Genomic DNA, 18,800 nt, shown 5'->3' on the forward strand with positions numbered 1-18,800 from the left:
ATAGATGGTAAAGGGACCCCGAGCACAGGAGACGAAGGTGCTAGGATGTTATCCTTAATGTTGCCTTCACCTGCTTGCCACTTAAAAAGGAGACGAGCAAAACATCCAGAAAGGGGCTGGGTCCAGAGGGACAGTCAAGAGGGAAACCCCCAAATGTAATTTCAGAGGGCAGAGTCAGTGCCTACAAATCATGCAATCAGAGCATGTGGAAAATTAACCATCAACGGGAAGAATCGAAACACCCCCCCCCCTCCAGCTTTTCTCCCTTCAACTGTGCCCCAAACATGGGTTATTAGCAGTGGTGGGATCCAAAAATTTTAGCAACAGGTTCCCATGGTGGTGGGATTCAAACAGTGGTGTAGCGTCAATGGGCCTGGGCGGGGCACGACGGGGGCGTGGCTGGGCATTCCGGGGGCGGGCATTAATGATTTCTCTGTTACTGTAAAAAACTCTTACTGTAAAAAAAAAGTTCCTAATTTCCAGCTGGTATCTTTCTGTCCATAATTTAAACTCATTATAGCAAGTCCTATCGTCTACTGCCAACAGAAACAACTACTTCTCCTCTAATTGACTGCCTGTCAAATACTTAATACTTTCAAATACTTAATTTTGTTTCTAGAAATCAAAAGAAGGATACTTTCCTTAAACAAGGAACTTTTACCATATTTCTAAAACGTGTTTTTAAAACAGCCCAACAGGGAGAATTATCCCGTTTTCTACCTTCGCTAACCAGCCACATAGGAAACAACAGGACTGTATGATTTTTGGACCTAATGGGATTTCTAACGGAAAAGCGGACCCAATTAGTAACCCCCTCTCGGCACACACAAATAATTAGTAACCCACTCTCGGGAACTGGTGAGAACCTGCTGGATCCCACCTCTGGTTATTAGTATATATGGATTGTTTCAGGCATGGACAGGGAAGTCAAAATTGTCCTGGAGCAAACTGAACTGAGTAGTCCCCATAGTTTTAGAGGGTAGCTGTGTTGCTCTGCAGTAGAGGAGATACATTTGAATGCTATAGTACCTTTCAAGAGACTCTCCCTTCCTCTGGAAGGGCTTGGGCTCTATTTGTGGCTGGCTGTCAATAGCCCTTCAGGGCAGACTTCTTTCAGGAGATTTCCCTTTGTGCTAAGTGGCCAGGGTTTGACACATCTGTCACACAAAAGCATGTCACCAGAGACACATGTACACTCCAGGTGACCCTGAGGGCACAGCTACATGAGGGCCTTTCCTGGAGATTATCTGCACAGAGGTATTGAAGGTGGCTTGCCGCCCTTGCGGATTCATGTGTGTCCAAGATCTTCAGGCTTTGCTCCCTGGTCCAGATGCTCACAGCTATTAGCATTTTTGTGGAAACCAACACAATCGCAAGGCACAATGTCTCCTTCTTTGGAGGTTTTTAAACGGAGGCTGGATGAACATATGTTGGGAGCAGTGGCGTATCTGCCTAGGGACAAGGGGTACAAGGGGTACCCCTTGTCCCTGGGCGCCACTCTTCTGGTCACGTGGGGGCGCAGAATCGCCCCCCATGTGACCAGAAGTCCTGCTGTCTTGTCATTTTTGCGCGCCACAACCCCGTCTGAGGCATGCAAAAATGATGAGGCAACAGGACTTTCTGCTGCCTCCAAGCACCCTAGACCAGGGGTAGGGAACCTGCGGCTTGAGAGCCGCATGCGGCTCTTCTGCCCTTGCACTGCGGCTCCACGAGCCGAGCCACTGGCCCCATGCTTGCCTGCCCTGCAGGCAGCAGGGCGGGTGCACCAAATGCCCGCAGCCGGCTGGGCCACGCCGCAGGCTTCCCCTCTCGCCTGCCCCGTTGGAGCGGGGCGGGTGCTTTCCCAGCAGCCGGCAAGGCCAAGCAGCTGGCCCCATCCTTGCCCGCCCTGCAGGCATCAGGGCGGGTGCATCCATGCGCTTCTCAGAATGAGCAGAGTAAAAGGTAAAAAAAACCCCAATATATACAGTGTTATCTTTATTTTAAATGTCAAAAATTATTTGCGGCTCCAAGTGTTTTCTTTTCCCATGGAAAACGGGTCCAAATGGCTCTTTGAGTGTTAAAGGTTCCCTACCCCTGCCCTAGACCTTGCCCATGTCCATGGTGACATGGGCGGGTTGAGGAGTGGGGGTGGAGCCTGGGGCATCAGGGGGCGGAGTTGGGGTGGTGGGCGGCAGAGCCTGGGGGGCATCCTAGAGACAATTTGTCTCCGGGCACCATTTACCCCTGGTACGCCACTGGTTGGGAGTGCTTTGATTGTGTGTTCCTGCATTGGTTGGACTTGATGGCCCTTGTGGTCTCTTCCAGCTCTAGGAGTCTAGGATTCCATGGCTGACAGCTAAACCTGGCCCAAATTGTTTCATTGTATAACACTGATCTTACCGGTATTGCTTACTTTTATTTCTCCGTTTTCTCCCACTACCCAGGATGAAGCTGGATGATTTTCGTAAACATTTCGATTTCTTGGAAATCTGCCATTTAGGTGCCGATGCACCAAGAGAGGAAGGCGCGCCGTTTCGATGGCACAGCAGTTCCTTCCAAGGGCGTTGGGAAAGTGGTAATGGACTGAAGATCGCTGGTAGGGCTATGGATTGGGCTGCAGGTGGAGCTGGTGGAAGCTGACAGCTGGGCCAAATTATCAATGCATTGCCAGGGGGAAAAGACATGTTTCTGTCTGGCAGTCTGCCATTTGACAGTGGGGTAAATTTTCTGAATGTCGACCGTGGGGCTTTCCCCACTTACCATTTGCTGCGCGCTACTCCGGGAAAGTAGCGCGGGGTCCAGTGGCGCTCCCCACTTGCAAGGGTGGCAACCACACAGCCGCCCCGACGCTGCCACTCTCCCGCCCCTTCAGCGCGCGTCATTTTTGGTGCTGAAGAAACGGCACCTTCTGACTGCCCCGCGCAGAAACGGGAAACGCAACCCCGCAGCAGAAATCACTCGTGCCGGGAGCACGCTGGGAGTAGCGCGCCGCAAATGGTAAGTGGGGAAAGCCCCCTAGACAAAGTGACTTTTAGGAGGGATGTGAAGGGCAGGAGGGAGGGAAGGGAAACTCGGCAGAGATGTCTTGGTGGGGGTCCAAGCTGAGACGTTCCTTTGGAAGCACCTCTAACCCAACTTCTTGGTGGGGGTGTCCTTTAACCAATCTTCTTATCCAGAAGTATCTCTCATGTGACGAAGATACTCAAATCAGTAATTCTTCAAAAGTGCTGATTCTGCGAAAAGGCCCCCGCTGTTCCTCAACCTGGGACAACGGAGAGTCTGAAAAAGGTCTTTAAAAAGTTGGGGGTACACATTTGATCCAAGAGACCATGTAGCTCGTAAGGACCCCACCCCAAAGCAAGACCTTAACACTTTCTGGGTACTGGCTGTTGTGGGTCTTCTGGGCTGTGTGGCCATGGTCTGGTAGTTTCTGCTCCTAACATTTCCTCTGCATCTATGGCTGGCATCATCACAGGCACTTCATGGGAAGATGTGGGGTGATTGTGCGGTGGGGCATATGTTTTGTCCAGCTCATAGAGAGGCGAGGCACATTTGCATATGCCCATGGAGTAGCAAGCACAGTTGTTCCTTGGCTGCATTTTGTACTGTGCATTCTGAATCCCTCAGCCCACAACCTGGAAAACCCACAACAGAGAGTCGATTCCGATTGTGAAGGCCTTTGACAAAATGTTGTCTGGGGAGCTTCAGATGCAATGCTGAGAATTCTGTTTTCCTGATTCAGACGCCTTCTGGACGAATCCCCAGTTCCACGTCTCACTGTTGGAGGACAGCGAGATCCTCATTTCCTTAATACAGGAGAGCAAAAAAGACCTCCTGTGGATTGACTTTGATGTCTATGAGGTAGGTGACCAGGGCCTCCAAGGAGTGGTGACGGCTGCCCCTCTGGATGCAGAATGTTCGCCAGATGTTCCAGTGGATTGTCTGGGGTGGGGGAAGCAATTAAGGGGGTCTGAACCCTCTCCTGACCTCCCAAAGCCACCTTCTGCTACTCTGTCCTTTCCCTCACTGTTGTCTCCCCTTTCTCGTGTGTGTGGGTGCTCACTTCTTTGCCCCTGGACGCAAGTTCTCCCTGTACATGTCTGAATAGTGACGTGGATTTCAGGAAGCCAATACATCTGCAGTGGGCTCTCTTCTCCCGGGGGATGTCTCTTGGGGACATGGGGCCAGTGGCGGGATCCAAAAATTTTAGTAACAGGTTCCCATGGTGGTGGGATTCAAACAGTGGCGTAGCGCCAATGGGGCTGGGCGGGGCACAATGGGGGCATGGCCGGGCATTCCAGGGGCGGGGCAGTAATAATTTTTCTGTTACTGTAAAAAACTCTTACTGTAAAAAAAAGTTCCTAATTTCTAGCTGGTATCTTTCTGTCCATAATTTAAACTCATTACAGCAAGTCCTATCGTCTACTGCCAACAGAAACAACTACTTCTCCTCTAATTGACGGCCTGTCAAATACTTAGTACTTTCAAATACTTAAATTTGTTTCTAGAAATCAAAAGGAGACTTTCCTTAAACAAGGAACTTTACCATGTTTCTAAAACATGTTTTTAAAACAGCCCAACAGGGAGAATCATCCCGTTTTCTACCTTCGCTAACCAGCCACATAGGAAACAACAGGACTTGATGATTTTTTGACCCAATGGAATGTCTAATGGAAAAGCAGACCCAATTAGTAACCCCCTCTCGGCACACACAAATAATTAGTAACCCACTCTCGGGAACTGGTGAGAACCTGCTGGATCCCACCTCTGCCTGGGGCGTGAGGATGCACATCAAAGGAGCGTAGATGCTTTGATGTCAGAAGAAACTGGTCTAGGATTCATTGGAAAGGTCTTTCCCTCCCTATTTTTCCTTCTTCTTGCAGGCGACCAAAGAGGTAACTCCCCAATTGCTCCCCCCCCCCCCCGGGAAGATTCTCTTCCTGTAATATCCCTGCCTGTAAGTTAAAGGGGGGGGGGCGTAAATTGAGCCTGGGATGGAAGGAAGCTGCTCCTGTAAAACAGAATCCGAAAGGGAAGTTCAAAACCTTGGAGGGATCTTATCTCCCGCTTCTCATCATAGGAAATATCTCCTCTGTGCAAACTGTTTCTTCCTTGGGTGCTTCAGTAACTCTGTCAGCAGCGGCTGGGCTGCCTCTGCTATACGGCCTCATCCCACAGTCCCCTCCTCCAGCTGCTGGAAGACAAAAGTAGGGTTGCCAACAGCGGTGGGATTCAACTAATTTAACAACTGGTTGTTTACAAGCACCATTTTAAAGCTTGCCTTTTGGCCTGGCCCTCCACAATATTTTCTGCTTCTTATGCGGCCCCCCATGGAAAAAATAATTGCCCACCCCTGGCTTAGAGCCTTCAGATTTTGGCTCCGCCTTCACTACCTGCCATCCGAACGCTCCCTTGTCTCATTGACACTACAGGACACGCAGGCTAACCCCTGGTTTTCTCTAATCGAGAGAAAGATTATTTCCATCGGCCTGCCTATTGAATCACTCTACCTACCCTGTTTCCCTGAATATAAGACATCCCCTGCAAATAAGACGTAGTAGAGGTTTTGCTGAAGTGCGAAATATAAGGCATCCCCCGAAAGTAAGACGTAGCAAAGTTTTTGTTTGGAAGCATGCCCGACGAACAGAACACAGAAAAATAAGACATCCCCTGAAAATAAGACATAGCGCATCTTTGGGAGCAAAAATTAATATAAGACACTGTCTTATTTTCGGGGAAACACGGTAGTGTCCTATTCAGAAGCGTACAATAGGCTCAGAGATCGGCTTTTAGATCTAGAATTTGCAAATTTGCATCTAGCAGCCAAACGAACCTGCTCTCCAACACAACTCCTAATTCCATTTGAGCAAAGACGTATAGCCTATTACCTCCATACCTTAACGAACCCACGTGCAAGGAGAGCCCTTACCATTGCGTGTTTTAACGTTGTGCCCTCTGCCCTATTAAGGGGTAGGTTCAGCAATTTAGATAAATCTGCAAGGCTATGCAGTTGCAAACTTAATGTGGTTGAAACCCTGACAAACCAACTCTTGCACTGCACCAGATTTGAAAACATCAGATCTAAATATACCAACTTACATTTTTTCTTCCAATCTGGGCTGCCTGATCTGACTAGGTTATCTCTATTGTTAAACAACTCGGACCCCGGTCTTTGTGAGGAGGTCGCCAATTTCATTGCGGAGATAGTTGAGAGTTCCCAGTAGAACGTATTTGTTGTGCTCCCCGTGGGGCCTTTTATCTATCATCTATTCATGCAATCGTTCCCGATTTATGTAACTCTTTCTGACTATGCCAATAAAGGCTTCTGTATGTATGTAAGCACCAGTTTAACAACCAGTTCTGTCGAAGTGGTGCGAACCAGCTGAATCCCACCACTGGTTGCCAACCTCCAGCTGGTGGCTGGAGGCCTCCTCTGTAATCTCCAAGCAACAGAGATCAGTTAACCTGGAGAACTGGAGAAAAAGGCCCCTCTGGAAGGGCGCTCTATGACATCATACCCCATTTGAAGCCCCTCCCCAAACCCTCCCCCAAAATCTCCAGCTGTTCCCAATCCAGAGGTGACAGACTTACTGATGGGAGACCTAGACCCCATACACCAGTGATTGGCCATGCTGGCAGGGGCTGATGGGAATTGTAGTCCATGAACATCTGGAGTGCCATAGGTTCGCCACCACTGCCATACACACTCTGAGGCAAAGGGATACAGTGTTTCAATGTTTGATAACAGTATAACCTAAGTCAAATCATACACTGCAAACATATGAACTGGCTGGCTGAGGAAAGCTGCAAATAAGCTGTGTTACTAGCGGCCTCTCTCGATCCCGTCTCTCAGGCACCAGTGAGAATTGGCTGCATTGAGGCAGGATTCAACCTCTCAAGCCACGTCCTATTCCGTCCCTAAGAGCTGGTGGGTGGTTGGAGCAAGCCTTATATATCTTCCGCCATAACTCCACACCTTCTGAGAGATCAAGGGAAGACAGGTAGCTTCTGCTGGGTCCTAGCTCCCCTCAGCCTTGGGAACGCTGCTTGGGGGTGAGTGTGGCTCTGGGGTAAGCAACCACAGCCTGGCCACCTTGCAGTTTAGCTGTATCCAGGGAGACGGTGCCCCCTTCCCGGCCAAAGAAAGTCACAGTCTTTACCTTTTCCTCCAGTATCTGGATAATCCAGACCAGAGAAGGAGGCTGTTCTCGCACCAGGAAAAAGAAAAAGAGGGAAAAGAAAAAAAAGAGATCTCCTGGGACAAGGACATAAACGAAGTGGAAGATCTTACTAAATCCTTTGACCTGTCCCGCGGCAATTATCTGATCATTCCCAAGAACAAGGCTTCTGAGGAGGGCAAATTCCTCCTCCGCATCTTCACTGAGAAGAAACATCAGTCCCGGTGAGTTTCCAGCCCCTAACGCTTTCCATGCCCAACGTTCTCAGTGTCTCGGGCCCTAACGTCACCTTGGGACTGGCCCTATGCCCACCCAGAGAGTCCTGGCTGAGGCCGGATGAATTAGGAGGCGGGTTGAAGGGAGACAGATTTTGGTCTTGCTGGCCCAGTTGTCGCAGAGGTACCGAGCTCACTTGCCCACGCCCAGACAGACGATGGGATGGGGGTCACTTAAAGCCACCCCAAACTCTTCCTGTTTCTGATGGGACCTGTTCAGTGGTGGGATCCAAAAATTTTAGTAACAGGTTCCCATGATGGTGGGATTCAAACTGTGGCGTAGCGCCAATAGGTCTGGGCAGGGCACGACGGGGGCGTGGCCGGGCATTCTGGGGCGGGGCATTCCTGGGGCGGGGCTGTGGCAAGGTCCTTGGGCAGGAAACGAATGCACGCAGGCGCAGGCTGCCACGCACGCCGGTGCACCTCCTGCTAGACTTCTTCAAGTTCTGCACGCTACTGCTGAGAGGAGGGGTGTAACTAAGGCCAAAATCACGTGGCAAAATCACCCATTAGTAACCCCCTCTCGGCACACACGAATAATTAGTAACCTACTCTCGGGAACCTGTGAGAACCTGCTGGATCCCACCTCTGGATCCCACCTTAAAGCCACTCCAAACTCTTCCTGTTTCTGATGGGACAGCATTTTCTCTTCCCTTCCCACAGGAGACTGGAAACCATGTGAATCGACTGAGGTCCCTTAACGCAGGAGAAGGTGAGGAAAAGGGGACAGGTTGCAGTTCTGACAACTAACTCCTGGTTGGATCATGACCACGGCTTGTGTGTGTGTAAAGTGCTGTGAAGTTGCAGCCAACAACAGCAGCCCAATAGGGTTTGGGGGGGAAGGGAAGTTCAGAGGTGGTTTGCCATCGCTTGCCTCTCCGTAGCAACCCTGGGCTTCCAAGGTTCTAATTGCAGACAACCCGGCTTAGCTTCGGAGAGCTGAGACCCATCATCCACTGTAGCTTGGCGGGTTTTTTCCGCAGTGGGGACACAGCAGAGGGGAAAATATGAGACTTTGCCCTGTCCTCATAGCCCTGCTTACATTTGTGTGTCCCCCCACCCTGCTGGCCCCAGGGGATCCAGGAGTCTGCATTCTGAGGATTTCTGAGGATTTCATTTCATTTAAGGGGTATAATCTACGTAGCAACGTAGCAATGCCTCTACATAGCGATGCCTCTACGTAGCGATGCCTCTACGTAGCAACCCTGCAATTAGAGGCATTTGGGGTACAGTCCCCTTCAAAGCAGCTTTTGTTTCCAGGGGAAGTGATCTTGGTAGTTGGCGGGATCTCTTGTAAATCCAGGAGATCTCCAGGCACCATAAGAACATAAGAACATAAGAACAAGCCAGCTGGATCAGACCAAAGTCCATCTAGTCCAGCTCTCTGCTACTCGCAGTGGCCCACCAGGTGCCTTTGGGAGCTCACATGTAGGATGTGAACGCAATGGCCTTCTGCGGCTGTTGCTCCCGATCACCTGGTCTGCTAAGGCATTTGCAATCTCAGATCAAGGAGGATCAAGATGGGTAGCCATAGTGATTGGATCTCTCCTCCATAAATCTGTCCAAGCTCCCTTTCAAAGCTATCCAGGTTAGTGGCCATCACCACCTTCTGTGGCAGCATATTCCAAACACCAATCACCCGTTGCGTGAAGAAGTGTTTCCTTTTATTAGTCCTAATTCTTCCCCCCAGCATTTTCAATGGATGCCCCCTGGTTCTAGTATTGTGAGAGAGAAAGAAAAATGTCTCTCTGTCAACATTTTCTACCCCATGCATAATTTTATAGACTTCAATCATATCCCCCCTCAGCCCTCCCCTCTCCAAACTAAAGAGTCCCAAACGCTGCAGCCTCTCCTCATAGGGAAGGTGCTCCAGTCCCTCAATCATCCTTGTTGCCCTTCTCTGCACTTTTTCTATCTCCTCAATATCCTTTTTGAGATGTGGCGACCAGAACTGTACACCGTACTCCAAGTGCGGTCGCACCACTGCTTTATATAAGGGCATGACAATCTTTGCATTTTTATTATCAATTCCTTTTCTAATGATCCCCAGCATAGAGTTTGCCTTTTTTACAGCTGCCATGCATTGAGTTGACATTCCCACCATCTGGAGGTTGGAACCCTATGAATATGTACCTCAGTTTTCATCCTGTGCGACTCTAGTCTTTCTTTGTCTCTGTGGAGCGAGGATGCCCTCCCTCTGTTCCTACTTGAGAATATCCCTGCGAGATGGGGGGGTCAATTCCGGGAGATTTGGGGGTGGAGCTCAGCAAGGATGGGATGCCAAGGGAGCCCCCCCCCCTCCAAAGCAGCCATTTTCTCCAGAGGAATTGGTTTCTGTCCTCTGGGAATCAGTTGTAATTCCGAGAGATCTCCAGGTTGGCAGGCCTACACTGCAAGAACCGGTTTCATTCACATAAGCTGCGCTTGCACATAAATGGCTTAGGGAGGGTTTGTGTGTGGGTGTGTGGGTGGGTGTGTCCCTCCCCTCCTGCTGTTCACCCCAAGAGCGTCCTCCTCTTTCCGGCCTTGGGATATTTGCTTCAGTTTTTGAAATCTGTACAGAATGATTAGGCCAGGAGTCCTTCACTTTCCCCTGTGTGCCTTTCAGTGGACGGAACGGCCTGCCTCCATCTGATTCCCGAGAAGGGAGCCAGACCTGTCTCCTGCCCTTCTAAGCCTGGCGTGGGTAGAAATTTTCGCCTGAATTAAGCTTCTTCTGCTCCGCAACCTGAACCCCTGAATCCTGCAATCAAGACAAATCAGCCCCCCTCATCAAAACAGCTATCAGCTGTGATGCTATCAAGTAATGCCTGTGATTCAGTCAATGCTTCGGCATCTTCATGAGTCTTCTTGTGACGGTCACTTTTTAGCCTTTCTGCTGTCACTCAGGGGTCCCCAACCTCTTTGAGCCTCCGAGCACCTTTCGAACTCTGGCACCGTGCGGTGATCCGCAGGAGACAAAGCCAACCATGGACTGGCAGGGAGCAAACTTGTCAGGAGGGCCTCCCGACATCAAAAGAGGTTCTGTTTTCCGTCATGGTAATGGGGCTCACTGTACTTTTGGTTTCCCACTGTCTTTGCGCTTTGTAACGTGTAGTGATTTAGAATGCACCCAAGTGCCGCCTTATCCTCACATCTCGTCACGCGGCCTTGAGACCGGACAGCTCTTGCATTCCTGTTCTGTATTTCTGTGCTTCGACATCTCTGGGGGGAGGGATATGCTCATTGGTGGGCATCAAAGGGTGCTTGGCAAAGACCGTTCTGAGAACTGGCTTCTTCTATGGCCACGCTGTCGCCTGTCAATAAAGACTTCTGATTGAAATCGCTGAGTCTTAACTATGTCGCAGGTTGTGTCCCTAGTGCTGTGGGTAATAGCTGTTTTAACCTAATAGCAGTGGAGTAGGAGGTTAAGAGCTCGTATATCTAACCTGGAGGAACCTGGTTTGATTCCCCGCTCTGCCGCCTGAGCTGTGGAGGCTTATCTGGGGAATTCAGATTAGCCTGTGCACTCCCACACACTTATCTGGGGAATTCAGATTAGCACTGTGCACTCCCACATGGGTGACCTTGGGCTGGTCACAGCTCCTCGGAGCTCTCTCAGCCCCACCTACCTCACAGGGTGTTTGTTGTGAGAGGGGAAGGGCAAGGAGATTGTCAGCCCCTTTGAGTCTCCTGCAGGAGAGAAAGGGGGGATATAAGTCCAAACTCTTCTTCTTCTTCTTCTTCACCACCACCCCTTAAATCATGAGTCCCCAATCTTTTTGAGTCGGCAGGCGCAGACAGAATTCGGACACAGCATGGTGCCCACAAAGTCTTTGAGCTGTGGCGCCCACTACTGCCAAAGCAAACCTCGTACCTGAGTCGACGGAGGGTTTTTGCCTAATGCACTTCAAGAAAGAATGGGAGATTGTAGCCGTTATTTGGAGACTGCTCCATTTTATTCTCATTTCAGAATGTGGGTTTTCTGGATTCCGGTTTTTTCATATCACTGGGGCCTTCTGTCTGGTAGTCTGTGCATTGTTCATAGAGTAGGTCGCTTTGGAATCGAGGAATTGATGAGTTCCATCCACTGAAAGGGAGAAATGGAAAAAATGAAGTCCGTCCAGCTTTGTTTGGATTGTGCTTTAATTAATATTGCACCATAGACTGGTGCAGAGTTCTCTTTTCTCTCCCTACCCCAGACCCTATAACAGTGATGGCGAACCTTTTCGAGACTGAGTGCCCCACTTATTTATTGCAAAGTGCCAACCTGGCAATTTAACCTGAATGGTGAGGTTTTAGTTTAGAAAAAAACGGTTTGCTCTCTCTTCCTCCGCCCCACCCGCTCGAGCAGGGGCCAGCCTGCTGTACGCTCCAGCAAGTCCCACGCGCACCGCTCTGTGCCTCTCTAGCATCTCTGCCCCCTCTGCAGCGCCCCCCCCCCCCGGGCAGCAGCCACCCGGAGCACAGGCACCAGGCCATCAGCCTAGTCCTCCCTGCTCACTGCGGTGCTCACACGTCATGCTCAATGGCCCGGCCAGCCTAGATGTGTGTGTGTGTGGGGGGGTGATTTTCCACCCCCACATGATGAACTCTATGTGTGCGTGCCCACAGAGAGGGCTCCAAGTGCCACCTTTGGCACCCGTGCCATAGGTTCACCATCATTGCCCTATAAGAAACAGTGTCAGAATACAGAAGCATAAATACACAAATATCCTCAGTGTGAGGGAAGAGGCATAATTGTATGCACAGCCAACGGTAAATAACAACACAAAGATACTTCATCCTTCCCCCCTTCCTTTCCCCCAGTGGGAAAATGCACAAAAAGAGTGGATGAGAGCCCTTTCAACATGGGGTGTGTGTTGCATTGAGAGCAATGGGCCTCTCACTTGGTAATTATCAATTTCCCCTTTTCTCACCTCCTTCTGAGTCATATAGACCAACCCATCGTTGTTAGAGTCTTGGCTTCTGCATCGCTCTGTTGAAAGAAAAGACACAGGAAATTTACCGGGCCAGGGACCCTAGGGTTGCCAATTCGGGGGGGGGGGGGGGTTCCTGGAGATTGTGTGGGCGGAACTTGGGGAAAGTGGGGTTTGAGAAGGGGCGGGGTTCAACACCACATAGTCACCCTCCAAAGCCGCCATTTTCTCCAGAGGGATTGTTTAATGCCGGTTCTTGTCCAAACAAGCCCAAACAGGACATTTGTGGGATTATCCAGTTGGGAGGCAGACTTGGTTGCTTGAGTATCCTTGGGCCATTCTTGGTCTAACCCACCGTACAGGGTTGTTGTGAGGGCAAAAGCAGAAAAACCTCTACACACACTGCCCGAAGCGCCTCGGAGGGAGGGCAAAATGCAACTGTTGTTGACGGTAACCTTATTAATAAAATGGTGTATTGGAAAAAAAAATCTTCTCCTTGGGTTTCTCATAGGAGTCTCTTCATATGCTTACCACCACGGAAATTTACCATCATCTAAAGATCAGACTGTACGACCAGGAATACCAATCTCTCCTGAGTGCTGCACAAAGCTCCTGTTCCCCTCTATCCTTTGGGATCACCCCCCCGAAATCTAGCCCTGCTGTATATTTAGAACAGCTTGTTAACTATAAGTGCAGATGGGTCATGACAAGAGCAAGGTGCAACTCATTCCCCTCTACCTTCAAGGTGGTTTCCTTAACATCCCACAAAGTGAGCGTTGTTGTCGGTACTGCCCCAACGCTATGGACTCAATCCCTCATATCCTGCTTTACTGTTCGAGGTATAATGATATTAGAACCGATCTGGGAGCTTTACTACCTCTAGAATTTATGTTTCTCTCAGACAAACTAAAAATGTCTAAGCTATTGAACAGCCCTAATGTAGAAATGTCTGAAGCAGTTGCTACATTTTTAATTCGTGTTCTACATGATATATAACAATGATCCTGTTTTTGTTCTTGGAATGTATGGTACTTCTGGTTTATGCCTAATAAAGGTGATTGGATTGGATTGGATTAATAAAATGGAGATGTCTCTTACGGAAGGCGGCTTCCACATGTACCATCAGGGAAACAAAATCGTCGAAGTCTATCTGAAGCCAGGGGTTGCCGTATATCTGCACAAGAGCCATGATCGTCTGCTTGTTTAAGTGGAATCCTAAGGACGTACAGATGCACCAGCATGAAGGAGACAGCGGATATTTTAAAGACACTCAGAGCCAACCAAAGAGGAATTCTCTACAGATCTGTATGCATTTCTGAAAAGGAAGCTAAGGCTCATTCCGCACATGCAGAATAATGCACTTTCAAACTGCTTTCAGTGCTCTTTGAAGCTGTGCGGAATGGCAAAATCCACTTGCAAACAGTTGTGAAAGTGGTTTGAAAACGCATTATTTTGCGTGTGCGGAAGGGGCCTTAGTTTCATTTGTTTTTCCTGTTCCCAGTCATGAGGGCTGGAAATGTGTGATTTATTTGATTGACAAGGAAGGTTCTCGGGAACTTTGAAACTGAACACTCGTGGTAGGGAGTACAGGAAGATATTTCAGGTCTGAGCTCGTATGGCTTTTTCTTTACATGCCCAGGGTAACGCCGACTGCCGTTTTGGGGTCGGGAAGGAATTTTCCTCCAGGCCAGATTCGCCAGGGATCCTGGAGGGTTTCTGCCTTTTCTGGGCATAGAGCGGGGTCACTGGGGGAACAGGGGTGGGGGGTGTCATTGTGTATTTCCTGTGTTGTGTAGGGGGTTAGAATAGATGGCCTTTAAGGTCCCCTCCAGCTGGGTGTTTCTATGTTTCTAAAAGACACATCGTGTGGCACTGCCCACTGCAGTTTGCAATGTTTATCGCAGCATTGCCTTCTGGGACTGCAGCAGCCAACTACAGGAGGGGAAGCTATTATTAAGATGTGACCCCGGAGGACCTGTTGCCAACAGATGGCCTCTTGCCATCTCACCTGCCCCAGCATCTTGTCTCAGAGAGTACCGAATGCAGAGCCAGGGAGCTTCCGGATCAAGACTTGAGCAAGGAAACAGCACACCGAATGCCGTGTCTACACTGGCCACGTTCTAGTTCACACAAGGGTAGCACTTGAAACATCTTCGAATTGACAAAATTAACGCTTGTCAAATTCAGAAGGCAGCCCTGCTGGGATCCGCACAGTTGTGGGATCCAAAAATGTTAGTAACAGGTTCCCATGGTGGTGGGATTCAAACTGTGGCGTAGCGCCAATGGGGCTGGGCGGGGCACGACGGGGGCATGGCTGGGCATTCCGGGGGCAGGGCACACACACAAATAATTAGTAACCCACTCTCGGGAACTGATGAGAACCTGCTGGATCCCACCTCTGGATCCGCATGAATACTACGCCGATACATTACAACTTCCTAGGTCTCTGGGTGAGGCTCGAATTGTAATGAAGGCCAACAACCAGCTAAAGATCTGGCAGCTGTGAAATCTACCATAATAATACTACTACTACTACTACTACTACTACTACTAATAATAATAATAATAATAATAATAATAATAATAATAATAATAATAATAAAATCAAAAGCTTCACACAAGTCTCAATCCAGACTTTAGAGGTGAGTTTTAAAAAAATAATTAAAACATTATTGCACGCAGCAAAGAGAAAATGGCACTGCCCGGCGCTGTCTGTCTCAGCCAGAGTTCTCTCTGCCCTCTGAGAGCTCTGTGAAATGGACTGAGCAGCGACTCTCCTTAAAGAGATCCTTTGAAGTAGCATCACATGTGGGCATAAGCATTTACAAAGATTTCTCTCACTCATTCCCTGCCGCTTCTGCTAGCAGCTTGTCTCAGCCTTACTACCATGTTTCTCTGAAAATAAGACAGTGTCTTATATTAATTTTTGCTCCCAAAGATGCGCTACGTCTTATTTTCAGGGGATGTCTTATTTTTCTGTATTCTGTTCGTCGGGCATGCTTCCAAACAAAAACTTTGCCACGTCTTCCTTTCAGGGGATGCTTTATAGTTAGCACTTCAGCAAAACCTCTACTACGTCTTATTCTCAGGGGATGTCTTATTTTCGAAGAAACAGGGTAAAAAGCGTAAGCACACTGAAATAATGCAAGCCTACTTCTCAAAGATGAAGTCATTCTACATAGCAGCCGTCTGAGTAGCTTTCGGTCAAGATCCCTTCATAGACAGCAGATAAAAAGATTTCACAGTCACGGCTTGTACAATAAAGAAATCCCAAACAGACTGGATTTAACACTGACAATATAAGATACTTCTTGGCTTAACTAAATTAAAACACGTTGTGGTATAACTGTCCTAAACCTACAATCTCACTTAACACTTACTAAATAATACTTAAAACTAATGCATATTTATTGATTTCCAATAATATATTTTCTGTCTGCTGCCTCAAGGTTACTGCTTTGCAGACAAAACAAGCCAGTTCTAAAACCCTCATGCTAAAATACACTTCTCCAAATAAATTAATTTTTGCCCCATTTTCTGTGGAAAGCAAGTTATAACCTTCACTGTGGGGGAAAGAGGTCTGGCAGGAAGTTCCAGAAATTGAGGGCTCACCCTACACTCAAATTTCAAAAGCACGTTTTGCCGGGTCCCTATAAAATGGCTTTTTAAAACTTCTAGTCCACAACCAGGAAAGCTCTCTCCTTTGCTTTCCCTTGTTCTCTTAACCTGCAGCGTCCAGAGCCAGCCGCATTTCATTGAAGTTCATGGTACCGGACTTGTCCATGTCGTAGGCAATGAATATACCCTGTGGAATTAGAAGGGGGGAAAGTTAACATTTGAGGACGTTTTTGTTAGAATAAGTGACTTCTGCATGCCTGGACAATGGGGATGGGGGCAGTGGTGGGATCCAAAAATTTTAGGTTCCCATGGTGGTGGGATTCAAACAATGGGCAGGGCACGGCGGGGGCGTGACCGGGCATTCCAGGGGCGGGGCATTAATAATTTCTCTGTTACTGTAAAAAACTCTTACTGTAAAAAAAAAGTTCCTAATTTCCAGCTGGTATCTTTCTGTCCATACTTTAAACTCATTATAGCAAGTCCTATCGTCTACTGCCAACAGAAACAGCTACTGCTCCTCTAATTGACTGCCTGTCCAATACTTAATGCTTTCAAATACTTAATTTTGTTTCTAGAAATCAAAAGAAGGAGACTTTCCTTGAACCAGGAACTTGACCATATTTCTAAAACATGTTTTTAAAACAGCCCAACAGGGAGAATGATCCCGTGTTCTACCTTCGCTAACCAGCCACATAGGAAACAACAGGACTTTATGATTTTTGGACCGAATGGAATTTCTAATGGGAAAGCAGATTAGTCACCCCCTCTTGGCACACACAAATAATTAGTGACCCACTCTCGGGAACCTGCGAGAACCTGCTGGATCCCACCTCTGGGTGGGGATGCTTTATATCTTTAAGCTCTTCTGTTGTTTGCTCTCCATGTCTAGGCTCCGCCCACCAAATTCTCCTTCTTCACCCTTCAGCCAGTTTCTTTCTTCTTCTGCTTTGTACCAAGCACAATAGAATGGCTACCTGCTTTCCCACAGAAGCATATCACACTCGCACATACATGACAGCGTGTTAGAATGCCCACTTGTGATAGGGAAGTTATCTCTTTAGTGGTGGCAACCTATGGCACTTCAGATGTTCATGGACTACAATTCCCATCAGGGAATTGTAGTTCATGAACATCTGGAGTGCCATAGGTTCGCCACCACTATGGTTTCTGGCTATCTACCTTTCCCCTGGAACAATGCCTGTGATCCAGAGTTACTTGAAATAAATGTAAGTTTTCCTTTTTGCATATATTTGTTTGGAAGAGCTTGTTTACTGCACGCACACACAGGTCTGGGCTGATCCATATTCACCTAACTCGACCAGTTTTATATACAGAAGAATTGGTGTCGGAGGTGGTAAGGTTCATACTTTGTCGTGTTCTTTGCATGCCCATCTTGCCTGAAGGGAAACTTAAAAGGCTTAAAAAACTGAACCTTACCAGAAGTGACTCTCTTTTTACTGTCAGAAGATGTAGTTTCTCACAATACTAGAACCAGGGGGCATTCCTTGAAAATGCTGGGGGGAAGAATTAGGACTCATAAAAGGAAACACTTCTTCACACAACGTGTGATTGGTGTTTGGAATATGCTGCCACAGGAGGTGGTGATGGCCACTCACCTGGATAGCTTTAAAAGGGGCTTGGACAGATTTATGGAGGAGAAGTCGATTTATGGCTACCAATCTTGATCCTCTTTGATCTGAGATTGCAAATGCCTTAACAGACCAGGTAATCGGGAGCAGCAGCCGCAGAAGGCCACTGCTTTCACATCTTGCACGTGAGCTCCCAAAGGCACCTGGTGGGCCACTGTGAGTAGCAGAGAGCTGGACTAGATGGACTCTGGTCTGATCTAGCTGGCTTGTTCTTATGTTCTTAGTGATGACCAGGGGTACAGATAGCTTTAAAAGGGGATCAGACAGATTCATACAAGAGAGGTCTGTCAGTGGCTACTAGCCATGGTGGCTAAAGGGAACCTCCATGTTCAGAGGCACTCAACCTTTGAATCCCAGTGTCAGGAGGCCACATCAGGAGAAGGCCTCTGTGCACTGTTGTGGGTCCTCCCTCCTGCAGCTGGTTGGCCACTGGGTGAGAGAGGATGCTGGCCTACATGGACCACTGGTTTGTTCCAACAGGGCTCTTCTGATGGTCTTATGAAGGCCTTGGCTTCTACGCCCTGTGGTTGGACCTCCAGAGGAACTGGCTGGCCACTGTGTGAGGCAGGATGCTGGACTAGATGGACCACTGGTCTGATCCAACAGGGCTCTTCTGATGGTCTTCTGAAGCCCTCAGCCTATAAGCCCTGTGGTTGGACCTCCAGAGGAACTGGTTGGCCACTGTGTGAGGCAGGATGCTGGACTAGATGGACCACTGGTTTGTTCCAACAGGGCTCTTCTGATGCTCTTCTGAAGCCCTCAGCCTCTAAGCCCTGTGGTTGGACCTCCACTGGTTGGCCACTGTGTGAGGCAGGATGCTGGACTAGATGGACCACTGGTCTGATCCAGCAGGGCTCTTCTGATGTTCTTATGAAGACCCTGGCCTCCATGCCCTGTGGTTGGACCTCCAGAGGAACTGGTTGGCTGCTGCTATGTGAGACAGGATACTGGACCACATATACCTTCACTGGTCTGATCCAGCAGAACTCTCCTGATGTTCTCAGAGGAAAACAGCTATCTGTTTTCATGGATGAAGCTTCCCAATTAACACTGCATCCCATGAACATTCAATATGTTCATTGAATAGTGACTTACATGCACAGCTCTCCAGAACATATTATTAGAGAGTAATCCTAAGAACATTTTTCTGGGAGTAAGCTCTATTCAATAAAATGGGACTTACTTCTGAGTAAACAGCTT

At 48.5% G+C, this 18,800-nt stretch overlaps 3 protein-coding genes and 1 long non-coding RNA gene across 4 annotated transcripts in view; 3 read left to right on the forward strand and 1 right to left on the reverse strand.

The window, feature by feature from the left end:
• The window catches only part of TAP2 (transporter 2, ATP binding cassette subfamily B member), a 1,062,867-nt gene that overhangs the window by 488,502 nt on the left and 555,565 nt on the right, over positions 1-18,800 (forward strand). The window lies entirely within an intron of this gene.
• The window catches only part of LOC125428531 (zinc finger protein 708-like), a 1,111,878-nt gene that overhangs the window by 319,772 nt on the left and 773,306 nt on the right, over positions 1-18,800 (reverse strand). The gene's annotated exons all lie outside the window — the stretch shown is intronic.
• LOC125428560 (zinc finger protein 420-like) overlaps positions 1-18,800 on the forward strand; it is a 469,229-nt gene that overhangs the window by 231,687 nt on the left and 218,742 nt on the right. The gene's annotated exons all lie outside the window — the stretch shown is intronic.
• LOC125428939 lies at positions 7,182-10,707 on the forward strand. The gene is made up of 3 exons (XR_007243908.1): positions 7,182-7,384; positions 8,099-8,147; positions 10,044-10,707. It is a non-coding gene; the product is annotated as an uncharacterized LOC125428939 (long non-coding RNA).

Source organism: Sphaerodactylus townsendi, linkage group LG03, assembly GCF_021028975.2.
Source record: "Sphaerodactylus townsendi isolate TG3544 linkage group LG03, MPM_Stown_v2.3, whole genome shotgun sequence".
Lineage (NCBI taxonomy): Eukaryota > Metazoa > Chordata > Lepidosauria > Squamata > Sphaerodactylidae > Sphaerodactylus > Sphaerodactylus townsendi.